The 7,795-nt window shown below is 39.3% G+C and overlaps 1 pseudogene; it reads right to left on the bottom strand.

Annotated features, from left to right (window-relative positions):
• Positions 1–2,585: 2,585 nt before the first annotated feature.
• Positions 2,586–6,786, bottom strand: LOC105729131 (60 kDa heat shock protein, mitochondrial-like; annotated as a pseudogene).
• Between the last annotated feature and the right edge of the window lie 1,009 nt (positions 6,787–7,795).

Genomic DNA, 7,795 nt, shown 5'->3' with positions numbered 1-7,795 from the left:
AAGACTAAAACCACACAATCATCTCAATAGATGCAGAGAAGGCCTTCGACAAAATTCAACAGCCCTTTATGCTAAAAACTCTCAATAAACTAAATATTGATGGAACATATCTCAAAATAATAAAAGCTATTTATGACAAACCCACAGCCAATATCATACTAAATGGGCAAAAACTGGAAGCATTTCCTTTGAAATCTGGCACTAGACAAGGATGCCCTATCTTGCCACTCCTATTCAATATAGCATTGGAAGTTCTAGCCAGAGCAATCAGGCAAGAAAAAGAAATAAAGGGTATTCAATTAGGAAGGGAGGAAGTCAAATTGTTTCTATTTGCAGACGATATGATTGTATATTTAGAAGATCCCATCGTCTCAGCCCAAAATCTCCCAAAACTGATAAGCAACTTCAGCAAAGTCTTAGGATACAAAATCAATGTGCAGAAATCACAAGCATTCCTATACACCAACAACAGATTAAAAGAGAGCCAAATCAAGAGCAAACTCCCATTCACAATTGCTACAAAGAGAATAAAATACCTAGGAATACAACTAACAAAGGATGTAAAGGACCTCTTCAAGAAGAACTACAAACCACTGATCAAGGAAATAAGAGAGGACCAAACAGATGGAAAAATATTCCATGCTCATGGTTAGGAAGAATCAATGCTGTGAAAATGGCCATACTGCCCAAAGTAATTTGTAGATTCAGTGCTATCCCCATCAAGCTACCTATGGCCCTATTCACAGAACTGGAAAAAATCACCTTAAACTTCACATGGAACCAAAAGAGAGCCTGCATAGACAAGACAGTCCTAAGCAAAAAGAACAAAGCTCGAGGCATCACGCTACCGGACTTCAAACTATACTACAAGGCTACAGTAATCAAAACAGCATAGTACTGGTACCAAAACAGAGATATACACCAATGGAACAGAACAGAGGCCTCGGAGTCAATGCCACACATCTACAACCATCTGAAATTTGATAAACCTGACAAAAACAAGCAATGGGGAAAGGATTTTCTGTTTAATAAATGGTGCTGGAATAACTGGCTAGTCAGGTGCAGAAAACAGAAACTGGACCCCTTCCTGACACTTTACACTAAAATTAACTCCAGATGGATTAAACACTTAAACATAAGACCTAACACCATAAAAACTCTAGAAGAAAACCTAGACAAAACCATTCAGGACATAGGCATAGTCATGGACTTCATGACTAAAACACAAAAAGCCTTGACAACAGAAGCCAAAATAGATAAATGGGATCTACTTAAACTGCAGAGCTTCTGTACAGCAAAAGAAACTATCAATAGAGTGAACCAGCAACCAACAGGATGGGAAAAAACTTTTGCAATCTACCCATCTGACAATATCCATAATCTACAAAGAACTAAAACAGATTTACAAGAAAAAAAATAACATTTAAAAGTGGGCAAAGGACATGAACAGACACTTTTCAAAAGAAAACATATAAGAGGCCAACAAACATATGAAAAGATGCTCCTCATCACTGGTCATTAGAGAAATGCAAATCAAAACCACATTGAGATACCATCTCACGCCAGTTAGAATGGTGATCGTCAAAAAATCTGGAGATAACAGATGCTGGAAAAGATGTGGAGAAATAGGAACACTTCTACACTGTTGGTGGGAGTGTAAATTAGGTCAACCATTATGGAAGAAAGTGTGGCGATTCCTCAAGGACCTAGAAATAGAAATTCCATATGACCCAGCAATCCCATTACTGGGTATATATCCAAAAGATTATAAATCATTCTATTATAAAGACACATGCACACATATGTTCATTGCGGCACTGTTTACAATAGCAAAGACCTGGTACCAACCCAAATGCCCATCGACGATATACTGGACAAGGAAAATGTGGCACATATACACCATAGAATAGTATGCAGCCATAAAAAACGATGAGTTCATGTCCTTTGTAGGGACATGGATGAATCTGGAAACCATCATTCTCAGCAAACTGACACAAGAACAGAAAATCAAACACCACATGTTCTCACTTATAGGTGGGTGTTGAGCAATGAAAACTCTTGGACACAGGGAGGGGAGCATCACACACTGGGGTCTAGTCAGGGGGAATAGGGTAGGGACATCACGGGGTAGGGAGGTTGTGGAGGGATAACATGGAGAGAAATGCCAGATATAGGTGACGGGGGGATGGATGCAGCAAACCACATTGCCATATATGTACCTATGCAACAATCCTGCATGATCAGTATATGTACCCCAGAACCCAAAGTACAATAAAATACATATATACATTTTTATATATATATGTTTATATATATATATGAAAACTATAAAAATTCAAGATGGGGAATGTTATAGTGAACCCCAAGTTTCTCTTCAAAGAATCAATGTATCAGTATGTTCAACTCTCTTATTCTTTAATTATCTATTTTAAAGTTTAACTTCCTTGTAATTCCAGTAAACAACCTTCCCCACGGATTCTAATCAGTAGTTCACATCTGCTCGCCCTCCCCCTGGCTCCTCCCTGACTCATCCTGGTTACCTGATCACCCTGGCTACCTGCTCTGACACGCCTATAACCATCCTTCCCACCGAAACACCCACGCTTCCACTCCAGCTCGGAGCCCTGCTCTTTTTAAAATAGCCAATCAGGATTAGACTAGCTTGTGCAGTCTAACCCTAGCCAATATGGGATGACACAGCAGTAGGGACAACCCCATCAGGCATAAGTACCCCTTCCCGCATTGTCCAAGCGTGCAGCAGCCATCATTGCTCTGACCATGTGCCCTGCACCCTTCTATAGAAGTAAACTGCCTTGCTGGGAAAAAAAAGAAAAAAGAAAAAATGTCCAGAAAACATAACATTTAAACTGAAACCTAGAGTATGAAGAGGAGATAGCAAGTCAACTATCTTAACTATTTTTTTAACTTTAAACAAATTTTTATTACACAAAGGTTGTCACATAATTGGATATTTCCCTACTTTGTACATAATTATTCTCACTCTCCACAAAAAGGCTGTTTCACTTCTCATCTGGTGGTGGTAAGCACTAAAATCTTGATTTTAACAGAATAGTTTTTAAAATGCCTCAGTGATTTAAGTTGAAAGCAGTACACTGGTACATGGCTCTTGTACCTATGTACAAATGTCTTTTTATTCAAAAATACAAAATAAATTATCTGTAGGCAGGAACAATGACAGCAATATATACTTTGTCAACTGAAACCGGTAAGTGATGGTTACAATGATTTCTTAAACATCAGCCAGCCTTTTCTTCATTTTCTTCAACTGGCTTATCTGGAGTTATGGATGAGCAACACTGCCTTGGGCTTCCTGTCACAGTTCATTAATAAAGGTAAAGCACTATTCTAGGAGTTAGAACATGCCACCTCTCATACTACCTCCCATTCCACCCTTGCACCCATTCCAGGGTCCTTCTCTTCTTTAGAAATTTCTGTGACTGCAACTTCTGCTGTAGTTAACAGAGAGGCCACACCAGCAACATCCAATAAAGCAGTTCTCACAACCTTTGTTGGGTCAATAATTACTTTTTCCACCATATTCACAAAATATCTGACCATAGCATCATAACCAACTTCTGAAGAAATTTGCATAATTTTCTCAACTATCGAAGATCCTTCAACACCTGCATTCTTAGCAATGGTCATTGCTGGAATTTTTAGTATTCTTTTAATAATTTCTGCACCAATTTTTTGATCTTCATTAGCTGGAGTCTAATGAATGCTCTCCAAGGCTGGAATGCACTGAAGCAGAGCACAACCCCCTCCCAAAACAAGGCCTTCTTCAACAGCCACTCTTGTAGCATTAAGGGCATCTATAACTCTCTTTTCATCACTTTGACATCACTTGTCCCACCAACCTTCAGCACAGCTACTCCATCTGAAAGTTTTGCCAGCTGTTCATTCAGTTTTTCCTTTTCACATTCACTAGTTATGACATCTAACTGCTCAATGATTTCTTGAATACATTTTCCAATTTGAACCTTGTCACCTTTTCCTTTTAAGAGCATAGCGTCATCCTTGGTCACAATGACCTCTCCAACTTTTCATAAGTCATGAGACTGAACGTCTTCAAGATTTAGGGTTAACCTCTCTTCTCCAAACACTGCACCACCAGTAGCAATAGCCATATCTTTAAGCTGGTTCTTTCTATTGTCACCAAACCTGGAGCCTTGACTGCCACAACCTGAAGACCAATCTTTAGCCCATTCAAGATGAGTGTACTTAGAACTTCTCCATCAACATCTTCAGCAATTATGACCAAAAGCTTACAGTAAGCATTGGCAATTTCAAGAGCAGGTACAATGGACTGGACACTATAATTTCATCATTCAGTGTTTTTCCATCCTTTACTGTGATGACACCCTTTCTTCCAACCTTTTTCATTGCATCAGAGATGATATTGCCAATTTCTTTGTGTCCATTGGCAGAAATTGTAGCAAACTGTGTAATTTCTTCAGGGGCGGTCACAGATTTAGACTGCTTTTTAAGTTCAGCAATTACAGCATCAACAGCTAACATCACACCTCTTCCAATTTCCACTGGATTAGCACCTTTGCTAATCTTCTCAAAGACTTCCATGGCAATACAACATGCCAGTACAGTAGCAGTAGTAGTGCCATCCTCAGCCTCTTCATTTGTGTTATTAGCAACATCCTGAACAAGTTTAGTGCCAATATTTTTATAGTTAGCCTTTAAGTCAATTGACTTTGCAACAGTCACACCATCTTTTGTTACTTTGAGACTTCCCCAGCTCTGCCCAATAATCACTGTTCTTCCCTTTGACCCCATTGTAACAGCTACAGGATGGCCAAAAGGTCTACCCCTTGAAGCATTAAGGCTTGGGCATCTGCCCCAAATTTTACATCTTTGGCATAAACCTGAATGAGATGAGGAGCCAGTACCCTGGACACCAGTATTATCTGGCGAAAATCTGTGTGTAACTGAAGCATTTCTGTGGGGTGGCTACAGGGCGTGTGCATGGTGAGTGAGGCCTTTTTTTTTTTTTTAGACCAAGTCTCACTCTTGTCACCCAGGCTGGAGTGCAATGGCGCCATCTGAGCTCACTGCAACCTCTGCCTCCCGAATAGCTGGGATTACAGGTGCCTGCCATCATGTCCGGATAATTTTTGTATTTTTAGTAGAGACAGGGGTTTCACCATGTTGTCCAGGCTGGTCTTGAACTCCTGACCACAGGAGATCTGCTCCCCTTGGCCTCCTAAAGTGATGGGATTAAAGGCATAAGCCACAGTGCCTGGCCCTATCTTAACTATTTTTAAGTGTACGGTCCAGTGGTATTAAGTACATTCATACTCTTGTGTAGTCACCAGCATCCTCCATCTCCAGAACTCTTTTCCTCTTTTAAAATTAAAATTTCATACACATTAAACAATAACTCCCCATTCTCTTCTCTCCCAATCCCTGAACCAGCTTTTGCCTCTATGATTTTGACTACTATAAGTATCTCATATAAATGGAATCATACAATATTTGTCCTTTTTTGTCTGGATTATTTTATTTAGTATAAAGTCTTCAAGGTTCATCTATGTCATAGCATATGCCAGAATTTCCTTCCTTTTTATACATAAATAATATTCCATTGTGTGGATATACCACATTTTGCTTATCAATGCATGCATCAATGGACATTTGAGTTGCTTCTGTGTTAACCACGAAGAGTCTTTTTAAGATATTCATCATACATCTTACATTTTAATGTCCTTACTACCCCACAGAAAATATTACAAATAATGTCCATCTAATGAAAAATAATCTGTCATATCTTTGATGCAGAAACAATTTATCACATGCTTTCACATGTAAACACAATAGAAACATGAAGTAATTTTAGACTTGAATTAAATAATTATTCAATTTTTTTAAAAAAAATTAGCAGATTTTTCCAAAAAAGTATGCGTTAAATGTAATTATAACTCTTCAAAAAGTCTTCTCCTTTTTAAGTTATATACAAATAATTTGTCTACCAACTTTAGTTTCGGATTATTTTCTATATTCAGTACTCTGATTTACTGTAATGCCTGAAGTGTCAGTGCCTTAGTTATTTCTGCTATCGATTATCTGATATTAACATAGACTTAATTCTGGATTAAATATTTTTTAGATTTACTGCATCTGCAAAATGACATTTTAACATAAACTCTCTGGTATTTTTTAAGCTGTAGTTATTGAAAAAGTGTTTTTCCAAATTTATTACATTTGCAGGGTTTTTCTTCAATGTAAATTCGTTGACATTGAACAAAGTTTGACCAACTGCTTCAGGGTTTTCCTGTAGTAAAAATGTGTACAGTAAGATCTGTGATACAAGTAAACGTACTACAACCTTCTTTATAGTGTTTGCCTTCAAAATACATACTTTTCTTCACTTTAAAAGCTTACATTTTCTGAAAAAAAAATTTTGACAGTAATTGCACTTATAATGCTTTAGCTAAGTATAAACTCTCTGATATTAAGATGTGAACAAATATTAATGGCTTTTTTACATTCTTTTTGTTTGTAAATTTTTTCTCAACCATAAATGGTTTTCTGGGGAATAAGGTGTGAAAATTGGTTAAAAGTTTTGCCACATTCCACATATACACCATGGAATACTATGCAGCCATTAAAAAGGATGAGTTCATGTCCTTTGCAGGGACATGGATAAAGCTGGAAACCATAATTCTCAGCAAACTGACACAAGAACAGAAAACCAAACACCGCATGTTCTCACTCATAAGTGAGTGTTTAACAATGAGAACATATGGAGACAGGGAGGGGAACATCATACACTAGGGACTTTTGGGGGTGGGGTCTAGGGGAGGGATAGCAGGGGGTGGGAGGGTAGTGGAAGGATAGCATTAGGAGAAATATCTAATGTAGATGACAAGGGGACGGATACAGCAAATGACCATGGCACATGTATACCTATGTAACAAGCCTGTACGTTCTGCACATGTACCCCAGAACTTAAATTATGATTTAAAAAAAAAAGGTTTTGCCACATTCTCCACACTTGTAGTTTTCTCCACTATAAAAAATTGCCACATTCTTCACATATGTAGGGTTTCTCTCCAGTATGAATTATCTTATGAACAGTAAGGTTTGAGGATTCATTAAAAATCTTTGCCGGTGGATGGATCCAAGATGGCCAATTAGGAGCAGCTCAGGATTGCACCTCCCAGCAAAAATGTGGAGGGTGAGTGGATGCCACATTTACAGATGGATTTTTATTGCCCACAGACCAGGAGACTCCCAGGTGGAGGAGCCCCACGGGTCACCAGCGCAGCTGTTTTGGCTGGCACCCCAGTGCTGCGGGTCTCTGCACAAAATAAATGGGTCTGGGCACCATTTCAGCTGGTGTTGGAGCTCCTGGGAGACAGTCACCCATTCAACTGATAAAAAAGGGGACTGAAACAGGGAGCCAGGTCAGGAGATTCCCAGGCAAAAAAGCACCATGAATCTCAGCACAGCTGTTTTAGCCAGTACAGTGGGTCGCTGCATGGAAAATCACACAGATCCCGGTGCCTTTCCAACAGACAACTAGAACACCTGGGAGACAGAGTCACCAGTTCAACTGGAAAAAAAGGGGGGGTCTGAGGCAGGGAGCCAGGTGATCAGGCTCAGCTGGTCCCACCCCCACAAAAAAACAGCAATCTGAAACGCTCTGGATTGAGAGGTTCACAGCAAGCACAGCTGAACTCGGGATGGTCCAGCTCTGTGGGGGAGGGGTGTCTGCCATTACTGAGGCAGTCCACCACTACAGAGGTAGTCCACCATTGCT

Source organism: Aotus nancymaae, unplaced genomic scaffold (genome assembly GCF_030222135.1).
Source record: "Aotus nancymaae isolate 86718 unplaced genomic scaffold, 86718_ANA_hifiasm-v0.15.2.pri h1tg000016l, whole genome shotgun sequence".
NCBI lineage: Eukaryota > Metazoa > Chordata > Mammalia > Primates > Aotidae > Aotus > Aotus nancymaae.
Note: the sequence above shows the minus strand (reverse complement) of the source record. Positions and strands in the feature narration are given on the sequence as shown.